Below are 27095 nucleotides of genomic sequence, written 5' to 3'. Positions count from 1 at the left end.
GACATTCAGGGGAACTGATGGTGAAGTCTTTGTGGCCCTAAGACCTCAGGACAGGAAGCAAGCTCAGTTTCTAGCCCTTTGAGATCTTTTCTTCAAGTAAGTGACAGAGCAAACAGCAAAGTACTTTTTCTTCTTTCCTTAGAAGCAAGCAGCCACTGCAGGCCAACCCCAGACAGCAACCAGCACCGGGGCAGTATTCCTCCTCAGCTTCTCCAGCTCTTCTCCTTGGCAAGGATTCCTCTTGATTTCTCAGTAGTGATCTAAAAGTCTGGGGTCTGGGCCTCTCTTTTTACACACTAAAATTCTTTGTTCTCTGAAGTCAGAAAGTATCTGTACCCAGCCGAAACCAGTTCTGGGGGCACTTTGCAAGTGCACAACAACCTCCATTGTCAGTGTGAGCCCTAGCTCCAGACACACCACAGGAGGGTGGAGCCATCATTGTGGAAGGCAGGCTCAGCCCTATTCACTTGAAGGTGCTACTTCTCCCACCACTCCAAATGCTGACCAGGCCTATTCAGCCCAGCCCTGACTCATCAGACTTCTGGAGACCCTGCTCTTCTCCAGCTCCTGTCATCCAAAAGCCAGACATGCAATACACAGACCTAGCAGAGGCACACTGGATGATTAACTAAGAAAATACCTACTTTCTAAAAGTATTATTTTCAAACACAGAATGCAAAAATCACCATCACTAAAAGATTTACTTTAACTTTCTGAGTTCAGGCATAATAAACTTTATTTTTCTATCTTGTTCCAAGGGTCAGTTATTTTTATAAGATTTTATAAACAAACTCCGCATTCTGTCCTATGGGAACAAAGTAGTCTTGCAATAGTGAAAATCGAAATTGGCAGTATTTCACTATCAGGACATGCCACACACATCAGGGCATGTCCAACATTTCACATACAATGCACCTTGCCCACAGGGGTACCTTGGGCCTTCCTTAGGGATGACTAACATGTAGAAAAGGGAAGGTTTAGGGACTGGCAAGTGTGTGCAAATGCCAAGTCGACAAGGCAGTCCCAGACAGCACACAGGCTCTGCCATGGCAGGCCTGAGTCACATTTTACAAGCTGCTTCTTTGGGTGGCACAATCAGTGCAGCAGGCCCACCAGCAGGATTTCATTTACCGGCCCTGGGCACACACAGTGCACTGTACTATGGTCTGACAAATAAATCAAATAAGCCAATCATGGAATCTCTAATCCATAACAATACTTTACAAGGGGAGCACTTGCACGTTGGCACTGAACAGCAGTGGCAAAGTGCCCAAAGCATCTAGACCAGCAAAAATGGAGTTCAACACACAGAAAAACACAGGAGGTAAAAGCAAAAAATGAAAGGGAGACACATGCTAATGGTGCCAGGTCTAACAGTGACAGTGCCATGTATCCGTGCATGGGGAGGGATCGGTACCGGGGACATGGCAATTTATCCATGAGAATCTATGGGGTGTGTAACACACATGCACATGGCATGGGGCTTTGATGAGATAGTCTCCAATACTGTGGACTTTGATGAGAAATTCCCTCGAGGTTGGAGGATGTATAATCTCTCATTGAGGTCAGCCGTCTGACTTAGCTGCTAATTTTTCTAGATATGTGTCCCAGGTGTCCTTTAGTGGTGTATTGCTCTGGCGTGCTAACAGTGTGTGGCAGGTAGTGACCACTGCAGTTGCCCATTTGAGTAGGTCTCATAGCCAAAGCCACACAGGGTTACAGAGGTTCTGGAGATTATCAAGCTAGGGCTATATGCCTTTTTGCTAGTACATATGCCAAGTCAATGAATTTTGTGGCATATTTTTTCATGCTTGTACGAGTTGTGATTCCAAGGAGGCACCACAGGGAGTCGACAAGTAGTGCCCATCATGTAATGTCTATTAGTGTCAATGTCACGTAATGTCTATTAGTATCGACAATAGTTGGCCAGGTCCGTACCATGTGATGGAAGTGCACCTCCTGGCATGGACATTGGGGACACCTAAGGGTCACAGTAGGGAACATTCAATGGATGCGTACCATAGTAAGGTGCATCTGATGTAGATTAAGGGTGGGCGGAACTCAGGGAGTTTTACTCAGTTGAATTCCACGGAGTTACCTAAAAACTCTGCAAGACTACGTAGACTTCAGCGGGTGGCAGAATTCTGGTCCGTCGTGCTGCTCATGCTGCTTTTTAGCACCAGACGCTTATCTCATGCTGTAAAATCAGCGGAAATGGCACCACATGGTGTACCAGAGGGTGCTGCTTCTTTCTGCAACTTGAGTAGATTTTCTAGTCGAGCTGCAGCTTTCACAACATGAGCAGCATCTTCCTCAATGTGAGCAGTAGCAACCTGCCGTGACCACCCATGTTGAGAAATTTTGATGGGAGGTGGCCTAACACTAGTTTTTCTGGCTTGCACTCACCAACTTAACGTTGGTTAGCTGCATTGAGAAAAATTCTGCCACACGGCGGGTGGCAGAGTTTTCGCTGAACTCCGCACTCCGATTGGAGCGTGGAATGGGTAAAACTCCATGAACTCCATTGGAAGAGCGGAGTTTACCGCCTACCTATAATGTAGATAGTTAAATTGGGTGTATTTCAGGCAGGAGTTTCAGGACACTTTGCATACTTGTTCGAGTGCAGTAACCCACTGTCCGTTTGTCAGGCCTTGTCCCATTGAGGTAGCCCACTTGTCCTTGAGATTAGAGAAGCTTGTAATGTGCGTGCCCAGCAAAGCCCTGTATAGCAATGCAACTGCTCACCGATTATGGCCTTGAGTGAGCAAAGTTTGCAAGAGTGGGAAGAGATTGGATTCTGTTCGCTCCAGATTCCACAGAATGCCGAATATGGCTGTCAGTGCACATGTACGACAGGAATTGGCCCTCTTCCCGACCATATTGCTCCATAAGTTCCTGAAAGGACAGCAAGGATTTATGTATATAGAGGTCGCCCATTGTCGTGAGGCAAGCCTCTCTCCATGCTCTGGTGTTATGGTGCTTGGCTACTGTACATAGGGCTGACAGCGCCAACATTGGTAAGTTTGGTGAGTCTGGAGGCAGGCACTGAAAAACTGGACATATGTGTGCTAGCAATGCTTAGCTGTCTTGACCATGTGCCTGGGGTGTCGAGAAACCTGCCGGATGTTCATAAGTCGGTCTACTATAGCGCAGTCCCCTAAGTCCCTCTTTATGAATGTCTGCTCGGGATGGGGGTGTCTTAGTGCCAGCAAGTTGGCCATTGCAACTGTGAAGCTGCATAATATAGCCCATAATTTGGTGCTCCCAGACCTCCTCATTCCATCTGCCCCATTGCACCATCAATTGTAGGGGTTTGTGGTCGGAGACTGTGCAGCCTACATTTTCAGTGGACAGGACCAGAGTTGCCATGGGGGATAAACATAAGAAGAGATCTAGTCTAGTATGCAATTTGGGTGCAGGGGAGAAAAATGTGTATTCTCTGGAGGTGGGGTGCATGGACAGCCAAATGTCATGTATTTATAGATGTGTGCGCCATTTCTTGAAGGCACAGGTCATACACAACATATTGGTGATAGAGTGCACCTACTCACATAGTAGAACTATCAAGAGATGTGCATAGTACCTTCTTGTAACTAGGCCTGGGCAAAACACTACGCTACGCCTGGGTAGTTTGCGAAGTTTGCGCAACTTTGCACTAAGCGAGCTGCACGTAGCGCAGTGCGAACACGCGTAGCGTAGCGTAGTGCAGCGGTCAATTTTTGGTTGCTCGCGGCCCTCAACAACAAGTTGGCGACCGCGAGCAAGCAAAATTACATCTTGGCGAGACTTTTTCCTCTTTCGCGATCAACAACATCAAGTTGAAGTCGCGAGCATGGAAAATAAACCTCCCTGCGAAATTCTCAACGCGGGGAGGTCTATTTTCTCATTGCGAGTGGTCGCGTATGCTCGCGACCACTCGCGATGAGAAACTACCAACCCGCATTGAGAAAGCTGCAGCTCGAGGAAAAATCTCCTGAAAAATAGCCAGACTGGAGTCACTAAAATAGGGGACCACCAGAGACACATTAGAAGTATGTGTGAACTATACCTTAGCAATCCTGTAGCCAAGGAGAGCCAGGCTGGATTGTGAGTGGAAATAGGTAATTGCCTTGTTTGTGTCAGAAGGCGAGAAATGTGTGTGCCTGTATGTATGTGTATTTTTTTACATGGTTCTGTGTGAAGGTACACACATGTGTATTTATGTGTGTGTTGTGTATGTGTCTGGCTTTATAGCCTTTATTGAAATACATTAATTCTTCCTAGAAGTCATTACTCGTGCCAGGAAGTGGCGTCACTAGGGTTGGTGTCACCCGGTGCGGGTAACTCATGGTGTCACCCCCTCACGACTTACCGCATGGACCTCCTCCGTTCCGAGTCCGCTGAGCAAGTGGACACAGATGGCAAATAACGGGACCATATAGAATCCTTACGTTTGTAAATTTAGTATCTATATTTACAAAGGCCATAGGAGAAAATTTTAATTCAACAAGGTCGGACTTCTTCCCCATGCCACTGCCAGCCTGGCTGCATCTTGGCGCCTAAGATTTTTTCATGTCCACCACATCGAGGGTGTTATTAAAAAGGGTAATCTCTTTCAGAGCCCTGCGCTGATTACTAGGTGATGAGACCTTGTTTTGTGACTTGACCGTGTTTTCAATTATCACCAGCATTCACAAGTCGCACTTAGGGGGCACATCAATGATTGATTATGAGGTGTGGTGGGGGGCCAGGGCCTTTCTTTCGTGACTGTCTGCCCGCCCCGCAGCCCAACTAAGGAAGGTTAGAATTGAAAGCTTTAGCCTGGTGCACGGGCCGCACGTTCGTTTGTCATTGTGCCAGTAATTTACAGCAAAAAGAAAAAAAGCATGATATTTGTGTGCCACTGCACTGCCACATTTTTAACTTAGTAAGTTCATGCACTGTCTGTCGAGTGAGTGTTGCAGAGCCTGGCGATATGAAGAAGAAGACACATAAAAAAATAGCAAACTGAAAACAAGACTCAAATTTACGTAAAGTAAGAGCTTTGGGCTCACTGGCAAAGAAAGTAGAGGGTCCATCAAAGTAGATGGTCTCAAAGGTCTTTGGCAGTACCATCTTCGGTGAAGAAATGCCAGTCTTGGACTAAGGAAGAATATGCCTTGGGTTTCCAGTTCAATCACTACCATCAGAGAGGCCGGCAGAATCTCCAAGCACCACCTGTTCTTCCTTGGGGAGCTGTTAGCGGAGCATGAAGCACCTGAATTTGTAACACCCTGAAATACCGCAATAGACATGCAATTTGACCCGGGTCCAACCTCGAGCCTGACCTACGTATGCCTAATGGATCCCAATTGCTTAACGACCAGCACTCTGGCGAGTCCAAGGGAAGTTCCAGCTCACATTGTACAATTATTTTGCTCTGTAACTTGTGTGGATTTTCTAGAATTTGGTCGCAAAACAGTTTAAGAGTTTAGTAACACATAGGCAGTTAATGGTGGTACCAGTTTATGCCACCATAGCCAAGGGTGCTGTAGACTGGTAACAGCCGGAGTAGTACTATGTAATAAATAAACATTTGTGTGCCACTGCACTGCCACATTTTTAACTTAGTAATAAGTTCATGTACTGTCGGAGTAGTAGTACTGTAATAAATAAATATTATTTCTCTCTCTCACCGTCCCAAATTTTGAAGGGGAGACTGGAGAGACGACTACGAGACCACGACGACGGCAATCGCGGCGATATCAACAACAAAAAGATGATGGTGATCTCTCTGATGTCGTCGTCGGTCGGTATTAATTGTTCATTCTCACGACGATGACCAGGCACCACTGCGCATGCCGGGCGCGTGAACACCGCCGTGATGCGTCAGAGAGGGAGCAGCAGGTGCGCACAGCGCGCGGGGCTGTCCCAGGGCCGTCATTGGTGCACAAATTAGATTGACGTTCCTGGGACCCAAAGTAAACTTAACTGCTAAGTACACGGCGAACCAGTGAACGCCGCGCCGCACGCATCCGCATCGCACCACCAGCCCAGGCAATGATGATCGATCCCGAAAAGGATCATCATCACAGTATCTCTGGTGGCGTGCCGCGGTGCGTCGTGCGGCTGCCGCTGGCGGTGCGCTGAGTCTGAGCACTGCGTGCACTAGCAGTAGTAGCGCGGCCAGGAGGGAGGAGGCAGCTAGATTGGTGTCACCCCCAGATGGGGTGACACCCGGTGCGGTCCGCACCCCCCGCACCCCCCTAGTGACGCCACTGGTGCCAGGGAACACCAAATATATCTGGTGTTCCCAACATAATGGGTTCATTTCTGGCACAATTATGTCTATTTCTGACACAATGTTGTCACTGACATTATAATGGTGAATCTTGACATATGCTGAGCATTCTTGGACTAATCATAGCACAATATCAGCTCAGCTTTCCTTTCCGTATAGTGAACACAGGTGGCCCAAGTATGGTAATTATTCACATAATTGTTGGAATAATGTCCTTGGCTGACATGATAATTGGGTTCTTAACATTATGATGGTCAGCAATGGGACATTTGTGGCTCTGACTTTATGGTCCGCATCCTTGGCATAATGGAGACATCTTTGGAGTTATGGTACACATCCCTGGCATGTAATGGTACAGCCTGGGGAGGTAGGGCAGAATCTGTCTATGTGATTCAGCTGAACTACGAAAATTTCAAGATGAATTTAAGTTACTGTGCATTAAAGCTGATTTTTGAGGCAAGACGTTTTTGTTGGCGAGTTCCTTTGAATGTATGAACACAAAATGGAAAGTGCCTCTTTGTTAGAAAACTATGTGTTTTACGAAATTCACCTGATGTTTGTAAACACATTTATTTTAACATTTAAAGCATATTCAAGCTGCTCTATGAATGATAGTTCATACCGCACTGTGGAGATTTATAGCTTTTAGTATTTCCTGTGCACCAGTGGGCACTTTTTGCTGTGGCTTGTATTTTGCCAATCGTGTTGAGGCATTTTACTATAATAAAGCTTATAACTCTGGTTGAGATTCTACTAAAACAATTAATTTTAAATATTGTCCAACTAAAATTTTGTATGAAGAATAGAGACTACCACAATAATATGAAGTTAAGCATATATTGGTAAGTACAGTACTTTTAAATTCTTAACTTCACATCTATTTATCTTGAGGATACATATATTTTCAAGGCACATAGATGTGAGGCTTAGAATAGTAAATATACACTTACCTCTGTATGGCCCTTCTTTGTATTTTCTTATTCAATGTTTTGGATATAATGCTTTGGCATCACTCAACAGTGTAATATACACTTGTGCAGGTGCTATTAGTAAATTGACAGATGTGGTCCCTAGTGTGATTCTCTCTGATGTGGACACTACTGCAACATTTGTCAAAGTCATTAGTAGGTCAGGACTATTGCTATCGATCAAAAGTAGCTTACAAAATAGAACAGGTTGTAGACCATACACCCCCACCTTAATATTAAAGTTGCATGATTCTTTTTGACCTCCTCTTCTTATAATTAATGTTTGCTAAACTGCACTCCACTAGTTTAATAATAAATGTGTGCAACAATAAATTACAGGTAGTAACGTTGAAGTCATACTGTACATTAGTGAATCACTTCTTATGAAATGCCATTAACTATCAGGCATATGTTTCTAGGCCAAAGACAGAGAATTACATCATGCCTTTTCTTTTTATAGCATTATGAATCTGCTCATGCTGCATGCTAAGTAAGTTGTTTACCTTGCTTATCTACCTACTGTTTTCATACATTTGCATATCCACATATGTGTTTTGTGTTACTTTTGCATTTGGGGTGAACAAGACACATTGCTCTGAATCTATAGATAGGTAGGGACATTGTTCCTTCGCTTTACTTACAGGTTACTGGGTGTTGCTGAAGTGGGAGCTCTTGTTCTATAGCACGGATATTTAAAAATATTGATATTTCTGTCTAGGTTCCCTCGCACAAAGCGTCCTATTAAAGTCATATAAACCTTGTTGAACCGAATCCGAGTCTCCAAAGTTGGGATCTCAAAATGTTCTAGGCTGTGTGGGAGTTGCAGTCACTGCTCGCCATCACCAGTTGCCTCCAAATTCATGAAAAAAGGCTAGCATGGTATACTTAATTATGACATAAAAATAATATTAGAATTATAATTGCTCAGACAAAAACGCAAGCCTTGTCCTTCAACAAAAACGAAATGTTAGCAAAATGTGTTACACAGCGTGTCAGTGAACGGGGAGCATTAATTACAACGCAACTTTTACTACGCGTTGTTATTACATCGCATGCGTTACAACGTATGGGATGTTACAATGCGGAGTAAAAACTATGCATACCATTAAATCGCATGCGCTTTTACAACACTTGCGATGTAGTGGCTATCCATTTTATTGTGAGGAAACTGAGGCTGTTTCCTCACAATGGCGTGCACCTCTGACGACGCAGGAAGCAGGAACCGGGAGCAGAGACAGAGACGCTGGAACCAGGAGGAAAGAGGTAAGGCTGATTGTGCTTGGGGTGGGGATAGTGGTTTAGGGTAGGGTAGTGTCATAGTGTTTTAGGGCTAGGGGTAGTGTAGAGGTGGGAGTAGTGTGGGTAGTGTTGTAGTGTCGCAGTGTTTTGGGGTTGAGGGTAGTGTAGGGGTGGGAGTAGTGAGGGTAGTGGTTTAGGGTAGGGTAGTTTCGTAGTGTTTTAGGGTTAGAGGTAGTGTAGGGGTGGGAGTATTGTGGGTAGTGTTGTAGTGTTTTAGGGTTTAGGGTAGGGTAGGGGTGGGACTCTGTCCCTTTACTTACTATGGATTTTATGCATGACATGTCGTGCAATGGTGTGTGTGATTAATTTCTGACACAATGCCAGCCCCCTCCACGCACTCAACGTCGACTGAGATCAACGCTGCTTCCAGGCCTCCCCGAAACGCACCCAGGGACCTTTCTCCTGCTGCACCTGCGGCTTCATCTGCAACGGAGCCACCAAACCTCCAAACACCGGACCCAACTAACTTTGCTACATACTCCTCAACACCTGCTTTGCACGCAAACACGCCGTAGAGCTCTGGAACCTGCTCCACACCTCCGCCCCAGACGTTGCCTTCCTGACTGAGACCTAGTGGAATGACTCCTCGGTGCCCAACATCGCCATAGCCATCCGGGACGCCTACAAGATCACCCGCCGACCTCGCAAGTACACACGTACTCACCTCCATGGACTACATCCTCCTCGGAGACCTGAACTTCCACCTCGAGAGCAACAACGAAGCAAACTCCACCACCCTTATCGACAACTTCGCCAACTTCAGCCGCAGACTCCCCGTCACGGCACCCACTCACGCCGCAGGTCACACCCTTGACCCTGTCTTCTCCACGAGCACGCACGCCGCCTTCAACGACATCACCGAACTCCCTGGATGGACCACCGCTGCATCCATTTCACCTTCAAGAAACCCACCACGCACCACCTCCCGCGACAGCTGCCACGCCGCTGCTGGAAGAAAGTCACCGCAGACCAGCTGATGACCACCCTTGCCCAGAACCCACCCACCGCCCCCACCGACCCAGACGCCCCCGTCTGAAACCTCAGACAGTGGATCAACGACTGCGCCAACACCCTCGCCCCGCTCAAGAAACACTCCAACCACCAGCAAGAAAGCCACCTGATTCACCGAAGAACTCCAGACCTCCAAACGTGCATGCCAGAATCTGGAGGAGAAATGGCTCCACGACCGTACACCGGACAGCCACGCAGCGCACAAGAACGCCATCCACATACATCACCACCTCATCAGACTAGCCAAAAGATCCTCCATCAAAACACGCCTAGATAACAACGCATACGACAGCAAAGAGCTCTTCAGCGTCGAAAAGGAACTCTCCAACCCCAGCGCCAACACCAACGACATCCCACCATCACAAGAACTGTGCGACTCACTGACCATCTTCTTCCACCACAAGATTGCTGACATCCACGACAGCTTCAACACCAAGTCTACCCTGACCACGCCAGACTCCACCCCCCCTGCGAACACCACCCGCACCAACCACCTGACCTCCTAGACCAACGTCAACGACGACGAGACACGCAAGGTCATGAACCCCATCCACTCAGGTTCACCATCAGAACCTGCACACACCACATATTCAACAAAGCAAACGCAGCCATATCACCCCAACTATGAAAGGTCATCAACATCTCTTTCGAGGCAGCTACATTCTCGGAAAGCTGGAAGCATGCCAACATGAAGCGCCCTCCTCAAGAAGCCCAAAGAGGACCCCAAGGATCTCAGGAACTTCCAGCCCATCTCCCTGCTCCTGTTCCCGGCGAAGGTCATTGAGAAAATCGTCAACACGCAACTAGCCCGCCACCTCGGGTAGAACAACATCTTAGACCCATCCCAGTCCGGATTCAGACGAAACCACAGCACCGAGATAGCCCTCACCTTCGCCACAGACGACATCAGGCGACAACTAGACAACTGCGAAACATCAGCCCTTATCCTCCCGGACCTGTCAGCCGCCTTCCACATGGTCTCCAACCACACACTAAAGACTCGCCTCCATGAAGCCAGAATCCAAGAGAAGGCCCTCGACTGGACCACGGCCTTCCGCTCCAGCAGAACCCAGAGCGTCCGCCTCCCACCCTTCCGTTCTGAAGCCACTGACATCATCTGCGGAGTACCCCAGGGCTCATCCCTCAGCCCGACACTGTTCAACATCTACATGGCCCCCCTCACACAAGTGGCCCGCCAACACGACCTCAACAACATTTCCTACGCCGACGACACCCAGCTCATCCTCTCCCTCACCAAGGACCCACCCACTGCCAAAACCAACCTCCATGAGGGAATGAAGGCTGTCGCAGATTGGATGAGGAGCAGCCGCCTAAAGCTGAACTCGGACCCGCCCCCTCCGCCTGAGACGACTCCTGGGGGCCGACCACACTGAGACCTGCACCGACACCCACCGACCACGCACGCAACCTAGGATTCATCCTCGACTCCATGTCAAAACAGGTCAATGCCGTCTCCTCCTCCTGCTACAACACCCTCCACATGCTCCGCAGGATCTACAAGTGGATCCCCACCGAAACAAGAAGAACGGTGACCCAGGCCCTCTATAGCAGCAGGCTGGACTACGGCAACGCACTTTATGCAGGAATCTCGGCCAAACACCTGTGACGACTATAACGCATCCAAAACGCCTCCGCCCGGCTGATCCTCAACATCCCCCGCCGCAGCCACATCACCCCCCACCTGAGAGACCTACACTGGCTACCCGTCGACAAGAGGATCACCTTCAAACTCCTCACCCACGCTCACAAAGCACTCCACAACACCGGACCAGCCTACCTTAACAGCAGACTCAGCTTCTACACCCCTACCCGCCAGCTCAGCTCTGCCAGCCTCGCCCTCGTTGCTGTCCCCCGCATCCAACGAGCAAACCTCCGGCAGCATAGCCTTCTCCTTTCTCACCGCCAAGACCTGGAACACCCTCCCTACCACCTGCAGGAGACCCAAGACCTGCTCACCTTCAGAAGACTCCTCAAGACCTGGCTCTTCGAGCAGTAGTGGCACCCCCCTCTCCCCGTCCCCCCCCCCTCAGCGCCTTGAGACCCTCACTGGTAAGTAGTGCACTTTATAAGTAGATTGATTGATTGATTGACTTTAGCCGCTAGCACCAACTAAATGAAAAAACCAAAGCAGACCTGAAATTGATATGAAGATAAGGTGAACAAGATGTGAAAAAGTCTATTAACACACTATAAAAGATGGGGAAATTCTCACACCTCTGCTCTCCTCCACAAACTCAAGATGGCCAGGAAATATTGTAAACATATCCTACACCATGTAAAATCCTCCTTCTTGAGATGAAACCCTACAAATTCCTTGAACCACCCCAGCTCATTCAGCAAGAAATTATAGAGGACGCTCCACATCCCACTGCAGAATCCAGATGCAGTGATCTAGCTTCAGATTTCTCAATTAAAATTTTAAGACTAGGGAAAATATATTAAAACAATGACCTTCATTTTACATAAAAATTCCAACTTTCACCAAGAAAAATACTAGGGCCACTTGGAATGCCTTTACACTGTCATTTTCTGAGATATGCTGAAAACTGCCATCCCAAACATAAAGCCATTGAACTTTGTTTCAGAACCTTGCACCGCCTCCCCTTCTTTTTGGCTCTATATTATCTACTGTTACCTAAACAAGAACCCTCTCCTGCATTTCTTCAAGATACGTTCGGCCTCTGTTCAAGAAGTCAAATTCAGACCCAAATGTGCTTGAAAACTATAAACCCATCACAAATCATCAAAATATGAAATTCTTTCCTTACCTTTCTCCATTCTCACCTCCTGCTCTTCCGTCATTATGTGGAACCGCTAGGCTTTAGGCTAAGAAATCATAGCATCTCTATTATATTTGCAAATGGTACTCAACTTTAAATTTTATTAGAAAACAAACTTACCAACATCAAGCCACTCCAACCTCTCTTTTCAATATACAGAAATATATATTAAACTAAAGGTAAACCATCAAAAACTGAATTTCTCCTTCGCATCCCAGAAAAAGACCAAGAATGTCCGACTTTTACATTAGCTGACGTTCTTGGCTCCAAAAGCTGATCCATCTTTACCTGCAAGTAGAAGAGATGGCTAAGAATGCTGTGGACTAATTGAAGCTTCTAAGCCTCAAGAATTTCCTTGGCAAACAAGACCCTAAATTGGCCATCTGAGCGTTAGACCTCACAAGTATAGACTACGAAAATGTGCTGCTGACTGGGCAGCCCAAATGTCACCAAGCTCCCCTTAAAACTGTCTTTCACTCAGCAGCCAATGTGGTCTCCAATACAAAAATATCTCAACGCATCATATTAGCCAAGGTGGCTTCCCTTTGACTGCTCTTCTGCCTTTAATATTTACAACAAGGGGTGGTGAGGGACAGAGTCTCTGAATTAAACAGAATACTCTCACCCAGTCAAGAGATCAGGGCTAGATCCAACACCGTTTTTTAGCTCACTGCACCATCCCAGTTTCAGAACCTGGCTGTATGCAAATTAGTCTGTTCCTGTCCCAGTGCATGATGGGAACAGGGCAAACCAAACTACAAAAGCCAATTCTTACACTGGGAAGGAAACAAGCTACCGGGGACCGGTTTCTGGCATTTCAGCCTCTTCGGCCCGGCTTGCTTGAATCCTGATGGTGCAATGAGCAAGGGACTCACATCTGAGTATACCCTTCCACGCTTAGGGTGGACAAAAATATTTACAACAAGGGGTGGTGAGGGACAGAGTCTCTGAATTAAACAGAATACTCTCACCCAGTCAAGAGATCAGGGCTAGATCCAACACCGTTTTTTAGCTCACTGCACCATCCCAGTTTCAGAACCTGGCTGTATGCAAATTAGTCTGTTCCTGTCCCAGTGCATGATGGGAACAGGGCAAACCAAACTACAAAAGCCAATTCTTACACTGGGAAGGAAACAAGCTACCGGGGACCGGTTTCTGGCATTTCAGCCTCTTCGGCCCGGCTTGCTTGAATCCTGATGGTGCAATGAGCAAGGGACTCACATCTGAGTATACCCTTCCACGCTTAGGGTGGACAAAAATATTTACAACAAGGGGTGGTGAGGGACAGAGTCTCTGAATTAAACAGAATACTCTCACCCAGTCAAGAGATCAGGGCTAGATCCAACACCGTTTTTTAGCTCACTGCACCATCCCAGTTTCAGAACCTGGCTGTATGCAAATTAGTCTGTTCCTGTCCCAGTGCATGATGGGAACAGGGCAAACCAAACTACAAAAGCCAATTCTTACACTGGGAAGGAAACAAGCTACCGGGGACCGGTTTCTGGCATTTCAGCCTCTTCGGCCCGGCTTGCTTGAATCCTGATGGTGCAATGAGCAAGGGACTCACATCTGAGTATACCCTTCCACGCTTAGGGTGGACAAAAATATTTACAACAAGGGGTGGTGAGGGACAGAGTCTCTGAATTAAACAGAATACTCTCACCCAGTCAAGAGATCAGGGCTAGATCCAACACCGTTTTTTAGCTCACTGCACCATCCCAGTTTCAGAACCTGGCTGTATGCAAATTAGTCTGTTCCTGTCCCAGTGCATGATGGGAACAGGGCAAACCAAACTACAAAAGCCAATTCTTACACTGGGAAGGAAACAAGCTACCGGGGACCGGTTTCTGGCATTTCAGCCTCTTCGGCCCGGCTTGCTTGAATCCTGATGGTGCAATGAGCAAGGGACTCACATCTGAGTATACCCTTCCACGCTTAGGGTGGACAAAAATATTTACAACAAGGGGTGGTAAGGCTGCATGCATCACATGCAAAGTGACTCATTTGAATAAAAAATGAATATGTAAAAAACATCAGCTCTCTTGTAGAAAGAGAAGTTTAAAAAGTGAGGCTCTTCTCAGTCTGAACACCCCCAGATTCAAAATACTCCAAAACGAAAAAAGTGCTCTCTGGAAATGATTTAAGGGTCTGGAATGCTACCCATACACAGCTGATAGATCACATCAATCTCTGCGTTTGAAAGAAAACTCACACAGCATTTTCTAAAAGGTGTTCTGTAATCTATACCCAGTTATTATAGTTGGCCTTATTCCACTTGGTTTTCTCAAACTGTGCACTTCAAAGACCTAGATTTTTTGTTCATGCTATAGTCTTTGACTCACTGTTTATTTAATGTGTTGTCTATCATAAATAAATACAAACATAAATATATAAATACATAATAAACCATAACAAAAAATAACTACAAACCTGCATGTCTCATATGTGCTGTCTCTCGTAAAAACAAGGTTACAGAAGAATAACATACCTACTTTATCTTTAAGTTTTGTTCTGTACTGCATATGGAATCTGTAACACTAGTTGCAACTCAAATAGTGTAATAGCTACTTACACTACAGCCAGAGTTGATCTTGCATTACCTAAAGCTGTCTGTTCCATGTGTACTGTCAAGTTGCATGCACACATCAGTACTACCACAAATAAAATACACAGGGGTGTCGGTTTAAAGATGTTGAAAATAACAATATAGTTATATACCTTATGAAAAGTCATCCACAAAAAAAGCAATTTATCCTTCAACACATTTTAGGAAACCAGCTCTAGAACAATGGGGGAAGTTCACCTTGAATTGTAGAAAACAGAAGACAAAAATCTTTGCAAGGATTTAGGAGTGCAGAGTAGTGATTTTCAATAAATGGAAGGCATTCTCCCATGAGAAAGGATAGAGGTAATAGGAAGGAGGGAAATAGCCTTGGGAGAAGACACTACCAGCAGATCATTGGTGATACAGAGTTTAGCCACTATGATTTGAATGGGAAAAGCTCATACTACTAAATGTGTTTATTTCTGGTAGGTTACTTGTTAGACCTGTTAGCCTTAGGGTGGTCTTCCTCCAAACATTTTACCTTCTCACCTCCTCTTTTTCTGAATTCCTTTTTGTTGGCCTTAAGACTCTGTGCCCGTTACCACTGCCAACCAGTGCTAATGTGATTGTGTTCACTCCATAAAACATGGTAAAGTCGGCTTACACCTGATTGGCATATTTAATTTACTTATAAGTCCCTAGTAAAATGGTGTACCAAATACTCAGGACTGGTAAATGAAATGCTACTAATGGGCCTGCAGCACTCTTTATGTCACCCTCTTAAGTAGTCCCTTAAATCATGTTTTAAGCCTGTTATTTCAGACTGCCAGCAGTTTTAAACTGCACATTCAACTTGGCAAAATAAATCTTTTTCCAAGCCAAAAACTCTCTTTTTAATACATAAAATCACCCCTTGGGTAGGCCCTAAACAGCTTATAGGACAGGTTGCGTTCTATTTAAAAAGTTGGACATGCATATTGACTTTTAACATGTCCTGCTAGTGAAAATCTCACAAATTAATTTTTCACTAGTGTGAGGCCTACCTCTCCCATAGGATAACAATTAATTACTTTATTACATTTAAGAAGTGCTAACTTTTGTTTTGTTTGATTTGTTCTGTATTTTGTCCTTCCATTGTGTGTCTTATGCTTTCTCGCCCTAAGTGCGCCGAGTGTGCCCCGACGTGGGTCCCCGGCTCACTGTGCCACTGAATGCAAGCTATCCTGACTGATGAGGGGTGAAACCCCGAAACTCATCCTAGGATGCTTGTTTCCGGCCTGGGGAGGACCTGGCTTGGCAGTTCGGGCTGGACTGTTCCCATGAGGCACAGGGTCAAGACTGATTTGCATATGGTCAGGTCTGAACTGGGGTGGCATGGTGAACAAAAGAATGATGGATTTAACTCAGATCTCTTGACTGGGGGTGAATGTTTTGATTTGTTCTGCATTACGCCCATCAATTGTGTGTCTTATGCTTTCTCACCCTAAGTGCGCCTGGTATGCCCAGACGTGGGTCCCAGGCTCACTGTGCGACTGAATTCAAGCTATTATGGCTGATGAGGGGTGAAACCCCGAAACGGGTCCTAGGATGCTTGTTTCTGGTCCAAGGAGGACCTTGCTTGGCAGTTCAGGCTGGACTATTCACATGAGGATGGTGTATAACTATCGCCAACATATAAATCAGGCCATAAGTCTGAATATAGAAATCTGCACTGCAGATTCATCCAGCGGTTCTCCGACGACTCCTCCTCTTACACTGCCGGTGACTTGCCACCCTTAACTTTGCCTTTTCAGACATTTTTCTTCAAAGTTTCTTTTGAAGGTAAGCAAGACGAGGCTCAATCCACTTTGTGCATCTGAACTGGGCTCCATCACTGTCGACCATAACTTTTGACTTTGCCCCAATCTGCGGTTGGTGCTTTGATTTTTATCCGTTATTTTACATTCTAAACTTTAAAAATTCATAACTCTAGTTCTACTAATTGGATGTTTTTCATTTTAGTGTCAAACACGTTATTAAAATGTACTCTATGTTTCCAAATTAGTATGAGATTTTTGTTGTGCTGTGTTTCCACTTTATGACTGTTTAAGTGTTTCATAAATATGTAACAAATTGCCTCTAATTTAAGCCTATTTCTCACAGCTACTGAGCACAATAGATCAATATTTACAGAGCACCTGACATATGTGCAATATCACTTTTTCTGTAGTTTATTTTATTAATGTATTTAATGGGCAGTAAATTAACATTTCAACAGAAATTCCATTACATGCAAATAAAACCTCATCAAATGCGGACATAAACTGAGTGGTAGAAAGTAAGTACTTTTTTTAGGTAACATGCACGGTAAGTAGTGAATTTGGAAAATAGACTAGATGAATTTGGACCATTAAACAACTGAACTAGATTAGTAAACATAACCATATCAACCTATTTACATTAGGGAAGACTACGGATACCTGGGAGGGCAGAGTTGGTTTATAGTTTGTCTAGGAGTCTATAACAGAGGTAAGGATGATGTTGGATTTGGTGAAAGGAGTAAAATCTTAAGAAAGCAGTGGTAGATTTAGGGTAGGCAATGAGGTTTTAATTATATGAATGACGATTGCATGATCAGCATTCATGATACGTATCTAGATTGTTTATGGTTTTGTATAGCAAAGCTAGCTGTGTAGAAACATTCATCTTTTGACATACTCCCCTGGACCGAGTTGGTGACATATCCCCTGGACCTTTGGATGTCTGGGCAACAGGCGGCTGCTGAACACCTTTCAGTGTATGTCCTGTGATGCATAAAACAAGGCAAGTAATTGGTCAACCCCAAACAAGCACAAGTAGCGCAAATGTCAGATGTCACACATGTGGTGCTGTGTGAATTTGTACTGCAAACATGGGTGACTTTAAACACATATCCTCAGGGCTGCCACTGTATCCTAAACTGCTGTAGGTCAAAGCTGCGCCAGCCGCATGTTAAATTACACCTTTTGATGTGGTGAAAAGCGTACTTATAGCATTACCTATGTCATCTGTAAAAAGGTGTCTGTAAGCTTGGCACCAATCCCATGTACAGGATGCAAATGGAGTGATGCTTACCTCAAACTTTCACCACTCCTAAAATTGACCATGTTTATGAAAATATGAGGGCCAGTAGAAGAAATGGGGAAAGAGAAAGAATAAAAAGAAAACCGAGACCCAGGGCTTCACCACTTCTGCCTCATCACTCTTGGTCAATGAGGACTCCAGAATGTAATTAGATTTGACAAAACAAAGACATATCTCAAGCATTGTATACGTTCTGAGAATTTAACATATTAAACAATTTTGAACGGATTTATGTGAAATTGAACTTTGCAATCATTTCTTTGTAGTTCGATATGAAACTTCAAATTACAGAAAACGGATCACACAAACAATATTTATTTCAAAAGTGGACATGTATGCATGTACCTTGCCGCAGACTTTTTTTTATAGTTACCTCGATTGTATCATTACACATTTTCTAATGAAGATGAATTACAGTTTCCACTTGGGTTCTATAAACTGGACAGATAATCAATATTATTAATATCCAGTTGTTCCTAATCTAGCGAAGACATATTCTTACTGAAACATCTAACACTTTATTCATGAAATTGAGAACATATTTCTTTAATGACACAACTTGGAGTAGTTTTTATTTATGAGATGAACATCATAGTTCGGAAACACTGGTTCGGCATACTTTTCTACAAGCCGCTTATCAAAACCAACAATCCACAACAGGAAACTAGTGTCAGAAATAGGAATCCGAAATCAAGGAGCAAATCCTGGCAGCAGCAAGACTGTAGCATGGTTGCCTAGAAAGGATGTTATCAGCCATAAGTCAAGTTCTACCTAATTTCAAGATGGCCACCAACTCTCTGGAACAAGCAAGAGTTTGGTCTACTGGGATTCATAGTTCACATATATTATGCTGCTGTAGATCATGTCCCCCATGTGTGTGCCACCCGAGTCTACACAGTAGAAGAACTATATGATGATTGCTGGTCTCTCCTTGACTGCAAGACACTCTTAGTATGTATCCCCTGACACATCATTGCCATGCGCATACATCTCACAACGCAGTAAGCTGCATCTATTGCCCCGCTTCCTGACAGTGCCTTTGAGCTCACCAAGCCTAGGTGATAACTGTACAGACTGAAGAATGGAGAAATGCTAAGTTGGCTACTTGTACTGGTTCTGCAGTAACAAAGTTTAAAACTGCTCTGGTATGAAAAGTTTGAAAGAGCATGGCATTTCCAAAGGCCTGCTTTGCTTGTGTATGAAATCCTTAGCCACTTTTCTTGGACTAAACACAAGCTAGAAATAACATTGGTTCTGCATTTTCCACAGTATTACAAATACAATCCATCAGTAAACCTAGTATAATTTTCATGGAATTGTTGCAAAGACGATTTTCAGAAAAGTTGTTCATTTCTGCCTGAGACATTGCAGGCTCTTAAACTGGTTCTTTCAGGTTCCTCCTTACTGTAATGACAATGGTTTGGTTTCCATAGTTAAGCTCTGACCTGGACTAGGTGCAAACAACTTTCATCTCATTTATTCCGGAGAACTAATGCCCATTCGAAACAGAGGTTCTGTAGACAGATCCCTCACTAGAAGACAGAGGAAGTTAATAACAGGAACATCAACCTACACTGTTAAATCCTGCTTAGGTACTCTGTATCTTCCCTGTTATCTTGGCTCCTAGCTACTCAGCCAGTGTGAGTGTTCTGAGTGAAATGTTGGTGTGATGGAGATGATTAGAATGCTTGGGGGCCTGTGTGGTGATAGTTGACGAGTTGGAGGATGGGATGAGCAGCAGGCAGGTTGCTCCTTGTGGGGCTGTTGTACTTGAATACCATCCAGAAACTAAGACTAATAAACAATCTTCAAAGATACTCCTCTGCTACTTGCCATACATTCCAACATAATTTCGGATCACCCATCCTCCCCCATTATAAAAACCAACAATATACATAAACCTAGTGTTAAAGCATGTTAGCATGCTGATTACTATGTGTCTCCACAACCCTTCAAACATTATGAGCAACTGGCCCCAGTGTTCGTTATAGGAACAGCCTACATGTGTACCTTTTTGTGGATAGTTGCTTCAACATTGTATCTTATTTTTAGTTTCTGTTTAAAAGGGGGAGGACATGTTATATCCTGCTTAGGTTCTCATGTATCTTCCCTGTTATCTTGGATCCTAGCTGCTCAGCAAGTGTGAGTGTTGTGAGTGGATTGTTGGTGTGATGGAGATGATTGGACTGTTTGGGGGGCTGTGTGGTGAGATGTGATGATTTGGAGGATGGGCTGAGAAGCAGGCAGGTTGCTCCTTCTGGGGCTGCTGTACTTGAATACCATCCAGAGACTAATAAAGAATCTTCAAAGATACTCCTCAGCTTCTTGTCATACATCACAACATACACTTATCTGAATAATGTCAAATGAGGAAATCAACGATGAGCCTATGTGGCAATACAAAGCATAAGCATGAACTCAGCAAATTCTCCTGTTGATATGACTGCAAAAATATAATATGGGTCTTCCTCAGTAGTTCGCCCTTTTCGTGCTTGGATGTTTCCTCTCACCTGGGGACAGGAGGTTGTAACTGAACTGTACAAGTTGAGTAGGTGGGCACCGGAAGATTCTTCATTTTAATGAGCAAATCCATGGGAGGGCTGTAAGAGATCCAGCAGCAGAAATAGTCTTCTGCGTTATATGAAAACTGCTGTAATAGGACGTTTAGGAATACTCTAGCCTACAAGTGAGAACTGATGACAATTTGGGAAGGGTTCCCTATAGGAAGTTAGTGGGATAGACACAGAGCGTACCACCAACCAATGCTGAGTTACTACTTTAAGTTGGGACTTCCACCACATAACACTACTGTGTTTGAAGGAGACAGAAGGATATGTCTGCTTGCTATCTGCCATATTACTAGAAGCCTTAGTACCTGCGATCCCTTGAGCCCAAATACTGGAATTTAATCTCAAATGGTCAGGTAAGATGGCTTCCTGCAGTCCAGATGGAAGTCCATCAAGTAAAAGAAGGATATCTAATGTTTGATATCATTTGGTTTACTAGTCCACAAAGTAACCAACTCTATCCATACTATCCTATGCGAAGCTGAGAGGTTTGCTAGTAACTGTTTTTTATTTTTAGTGCAAGAACGGTTTCCAGTGGCACTTTTGGTAACACACTAATGCATTTACATATATTTTCAGTGAGTTGGACCTGTCACTTCCAACAAAAGCCACTAGGGGTCAGCCTATAATTTCTCATGGAAACCAATTTTTTACTTCTCCAGTACTGGCTTACAAAACTATGTAGAAGTTCATCCAGTGGTTAATTTGTAAATAAATAAGTGCCGGCAGTGGTTAACTTGTAAATACATAAGTGCCAGGGCTCTCATCAGGAGACAGTTTCCATCACCTAAAACACATGCCCAAAACTCTAAAGTGGGGAGAGGAAGTGGTGTAATGGCCAGAGCTGCCGACCTTGGAGCTTAGGAACCAGGCTGGAGTCTCGGCATCGCCTCAACATCCTGTTATTCTCGGCAAATCACTTAATCTCCCTGTGCCGGCCAGAAATTAATGTGTCTTTAACTGAACTGGTGCTCAAGCGCCGATGTTGATGATTAAGTGCCGGTGCTCAGGAAACCACAGCTCAAATTAAGCATTGAGTACATCCATTCCTCTCATTCTGTCGAATAATTCAGTGTCTTGCAAGTATTTTGCATGTAGTCCGATTATTTTTGGATAACTGGCTGATATGGTGATGATAGGAGGATGTTAGTGTTTGCCTGGGCAGGATAATATTACCTTATGTGGCAAAGTGTATAACTTTATCCAGTGCAATAATTGGTTATTGAAAGAGACCAGCTAGTAGAGTAGTGTAATAATTGGATTGATCCTACCGTACAGGAATGGCAGCACTCTAGTGGTATGGTAGGGGTGGTGGGGGCAGAATTTGGATATATTCAGTACTTGGTATCCAACAGCATTAATTGTGGAAGTGATTAATTATCTCAGTTCAAGGCAAGAACTAGAAGATGCATTGTTAGAAATTGGATTTCTGGTTGGCTAGGGCAAGCACCTAAGCCAGGCAGAAACCACTACTCTAGTCAGGGCCAGGGAGTTACACGCTGAAGAGAACCCCTACTAACCCCCTGGTAGCTTGGCACGAGCATTCAGGCTTATCCCAGAGGCAATGAGTAAAGCATTTGTGCAGCACACTCACACAGCAATGGAACACTAGGCCCGCCACAAAAGAAACTCCACACAAGGTTATATAAAAAAAGCCTTTGAATTAGCATAAAACCACATTAGAACGTAATGACATCTGTACACTGTGCCTCCAGGCACTAGGTAATACTTTACAGGGGATCATATCCAGGACAGGGCCAATCGGGCCACTGTCAGAACCATTAGAACAGGTAAGTAATAAAACGACCAGTTACTACTGTAAAGGTACACTCAGTATAAATATATGAGGCCAAACATCCTAATTAGCAACAGTGCCCCAAATCATTAGCAGTGCATGTTAGTCACTTACTAGGTGCATACCTTACCATCATAGCCTAAGCACATTACGCATAGCCACCTTAGCAAGTATAAACATAATTGACGCATAGCGCTGGCAGAATGCACCTCAGTAAACACCCTAGGTGGGCACATAGTGTAAATACATCAGGCCCATAGCTGCAGGGGCCACAATTTCCCTGAAGGCATAGTCCCTGCCGCGTTGTCACAGTCGGGGCTCAGCCAGTGAGTAGTCCCCAAGCAGCTGCCCTCAATCTGGCGATGCACTTGCGAAATCCAATATTTGCTCCTAACTCAGAGCAAAACTACGGCAACTCTGGCCTATGATGGTGGGTACCAATGGAGGTCCAAACTGCCTCCTCGTCACACAAGACCTCCTCCGGTCCGGGAAGTTGATTCAGGAGGGAAGCTGACACCTCGCTCCCCCCTCCTCTGTCCTAATCCCACACGAGTGATGCCCCCGCCTCACAGCAGTCAGAGCCCACTCTGAGGGAGTCCAGCCCCACTCACCACTCCTTGGGAGCTAGGCAGGGGAAGTCGCAGCCGTCCACTGCACAGATAGACTGGCTCTTGTTTTCCTTGGCATGGGGCTTCAAATGGTGGTGCTCCGGTCCGGCCCTTCAGATCGGGTAGACTCGGGCTGCCATCCCCATTCTTCAATCCTCCAAGCATACACAGGGCTCCCACTGGCACGGAAGCTCCGCCCATCTCCAGGCAGGAGGCTTCCCTGACTTCCCTTTTGGCGTTGCTCCTACTGCTCGGCCGCTCCCCACCTGGCTTCCAATTCTTCACGGAATAACGGAGTGCGGTCTCCATCGACTGTCGGGCAGATGGTGCACCCTTTCACATGCTGCATGGCCACATGCTGCTCCGGGCACTTGGCCACATACAAGTTAGAATGCTCACCTTGTGCTTTTGGTTCAGTCATCAGAAGGCTCTCCACACTCTTTTCCTCAATTAGAAAAGACTGTCAGGAGGAGTAAGAGCAGGGTGAATTTCCAGCGCTCACCACGTGCTGCATCCAAACAGTGCACAGCGCTGGGCACGGGCAGGCTAGCACACCGGGTCCCTCAGCAGAGGGGAAGTCCTTGAAGTTCCCCCTCCCAGCAGACAGCAGGTCAATCTCCAGTGGCAGTTCCTCCAGGCGGTCCAGCAGCCTGCCGGCCACCAGTTCCAAGTCAGCACACAGCACACTTTCATGGGGTCACAACCCCAATACTTATACCACAAATGTCTTTGTTCCCATGGCTCTGCTCCCGGCCCAAACCATTTCTGGGGCCACTCCAACATTAGCTTACCATGCACAACAGTCCCCATTGACAGAGTAGGTCCTGGCCCCAGACACACCACAGGGGGTCAGAGCCAGCATTGTACAAGACAGGACAGACCTATTCAGGGTCAGGGACTACTCCTTCCACTACTCCAAATGTAGATCTGCATATTCAGCCTAGTGCTGACTCACCTAGCCCCTCTATAGCCACTGCACTTCCCCAGCCCCTGTCACTCCAGAGCCAGGCATGCAATACATATCCGGCAGGCACAAAGACATATAGCACACAGAAATGGCAACTTCTAAAAGTGGCATTTCTGAAATAGTGATAATAAATCTGCGCACACCATTACGCAGAATTTATTACCACTAATACCAAACCTATTACACTTGATCACGCTACTCTTCTCAGATCAGGAATTATCACTGAAACACTTATCAGGGAATCCCCAATGCATTCTTATGATAGGGCAGCCTCACAGTAGTGAGAAAACAAAATGGCTGTTTGTCATTACCAGGACATGCCACACAGTTAAGGCACATGTCATACCTTTTACATACACTGCACCCTGCCTATAAGGCTGGCTAAGGCCTACCTTAGGGGTGACTGACATGTAGTAAAAGGGGAGTCACAGACGTGACACCCACTGCTTGTGCCATGTCACAGGGGCAGTAGACTGCGCATGCAGGCATTGCAATGGCAGAGGCCTGAGACAGGTTTGAAAGGCTACTTTGATGGGTGACACAAGCAGCGCTGCAAGCCCACCGGAAGCATTTTAATTTACCGGCTCTGGGTATCTGAAATACCACTTCACAAGGGACTGATAGGTAAATTAAATACGCCAAATAGGTGTAGACTAATCTTACCATGCTTTACCATTGAGGACACATGCACTTTACACTGGCCAGCAGTGAGAAAGTGCCCAGAGTCCAAAAACCACCAACACCAGGCCAGAAAACATACCAGGAGGAAGGCAAAAAGTTCAGGGATGACCCTGCAAAAAGAGCCAAGTCCAACATGCATGGGGTCTGATTATTGCAGTATAGATTATAGTTTACTGCCTTGCGCTGTTGTGATAAAGTTGGAATAAAGTGCAGTTTCAGTGCTGTGCAGATTAGAAAAGTCAGATAGAAACCTATTGAATTAGGCGTGTGGCAAAATGAGGCAAGACATTTAAAGGTAAGATTTCCAAGATTTTAGAAAAAGGGGAGTTGTGAGAGCAGTTCACAGTTCATAGGGTACACTTAAAAGCATGCAGTTAAATCAACATATGACTACAGACAAATATGTGAGAAGAAACATATTTTTGATTAGTGGCATCAGAAACGTCTAATACGTTTTTGTATGTGGAATTAAATGTGTGCTTTTAATAGTAGTTAGTGAGTTGAGAGGCAGAGTAGTTCTGCACAACACCAGCTGCTGAATTAGTCATTCTGCCACCCGTAGAAAACATATATTATGGTTACTCACTAATTTCTTTCATGTACCATATTGAGCTCTAAGGACAAAACGTGCTGCTTCTTTTCCCTTGATCACCTAGAAAACAATCTGGAGCAGTTCTTGGGATTTCCACTAAAGGTCATTTGAAAGATAATTACTAAACTAATGGGCTGCTTAATAGCATGTTTAAGTCCTAAAACATTATCATATTTATCCCTGCATTACTTCATCGTGGATTTAAAGCAATCGTGTAAAGTTGCGCTGCAGTTGAAAACAAAGCAATCCTCTGTACTGGCTGTGATTAAGGTAATCTGCTAAAATCACTGCAGTTTCTGATGAGCTGCGGCACTCGCTGGAATTTGAGAGCATTCAGTATGCCTCTGCCTGCTAGAGTCAGACATTCAGCAATGGATAGGAATGAGTTGAGAAAGTTACTTAAACTCTTCTTTCTTAAGTGAAATCAAGATGCTGGCGACTGGGCTGTTTGTTTCCCATATATATATATATATATATATATATATATATATATATATATATATATATATATATATATATATATATATATATATATATATATATATATATATATATATGTCGCCAGTAGATAGTTATAGTTAGGACCTAGTTTCCATAGGAAAAGTTGTGTTCTTTTCCCAATAACTTTGGCTCTGGTTCACGAATCTTCACGTAATTTCTAAAACTGGTGGGCGCTCCGGTCAGCTCCTATCTTGAAAGTTTTGGGGTGATTCGACAAGCAGGGGCCGAAAAAAAAGGGTGTCCCAAACCGTGTTTTCTCCATGTTAATTTCCTTAGGAAAGTTTAGACACAGCAACAGCCCGAACTGCTGAGCGGAATTACACCAAATTTGGCAAAAAGGTAGCCCTTGATTCAGAAAGAGACCTTTGTATTAAATAGTGTAGATCCGTTCAGTAGTTTCCGAGAAATTAAAAAAATAGAGTTCGGAAAATCAATTTCCCATATGAAACTTTAGACACTGTTACAGCTTGAACTGCTGAATGGAATTACTCCAAATTTGTCAAAAAGGTAGCCCTTGGTTCAGAAAAAGAACTTTTTTTTAAATGGTGTAAATCCGTTTAGTAGTTGCTGAGAAGATAAAAAGATACAAATTTCGATATATAGAGGCGCAGTGGATCCACGCACCCTCCCGACCACAAGCTTAATTCTAATTGGCTGTCAACATTCCAAACCAGGAAGTGTTGGCAGCCAGCTTGTGACTTGGTAGAACCGAGTCACAAGAAAAGAGAAAAACAAATGCGAAAAACAAGAAAAGGGAGCTGGGTAGAAACACCCTGACCCATAGTCCTGCTCAGGGGGTCCCACAAGGACCCCCAGGGCCCAAAAAAGCATCTTTATTTTTTTTAATCAGCCGCATTTGGGCTGGGTGTGCGAATCCGGCAGAGAAAATTTAAAAACGGGTGGGGTAGGTCCCGGGCCTTCATTAAAGAGTTCCGGGGGGGGGCATGCAGCCCCCCGCAGCCCCGAGGCTTCTTTTTTAATGGGTAGGGAAGCCTCCAAGGCCCCCCCAAGCATCGAGGACAGCCACCCCCAGGGCTTTTATTGATTATTTTGCTGGCGCACACGGCCCTCCTCCTGGAGCCCTTGGCTCCTGCAGTGTCCTGGGGTGCCCACCCCGGGACACTGCTGTTTGCAATGGCAGGGTGGGAGCCGTGCGGCTCCCACCCTGCCATAGCAATCTGTGGTTTGGGTTTTGAGAGCGAGAGCAGAAAACCTGCTCTCGCTTTCAGAAATCCAAACTACATTGCTTTTCCACACGGGGAGCTACATGTCAGCAGCTTCCCATGTGGAAAAGCAATGCTGGCTCCCGAAGGACACGTGGAGCTGCAGGGAACGTGGGGGCATTGGGGCTCCCCTCACGGTCCCCAACGAAGAGGCCAGGCTCCGGAGGATGGGGTCC

The sequence above is a fragment of the Lissotriton vulgaris genome, chromosome 8 (genome assembly GCF_964263255.1).
Source record: "Lissotriton vulgaris chromosome 8, aLisVul1.2, whole genome shotgun sequence".
Lineage (NCBI taxonomy): Eukaryota > Metazoa > Chordata > Amphibia > Caudata > Salamandridae > Lissotriton > Lissotriton vulgaris.
Note: the sequence above shows the minus strand (reverse complement) of the source record.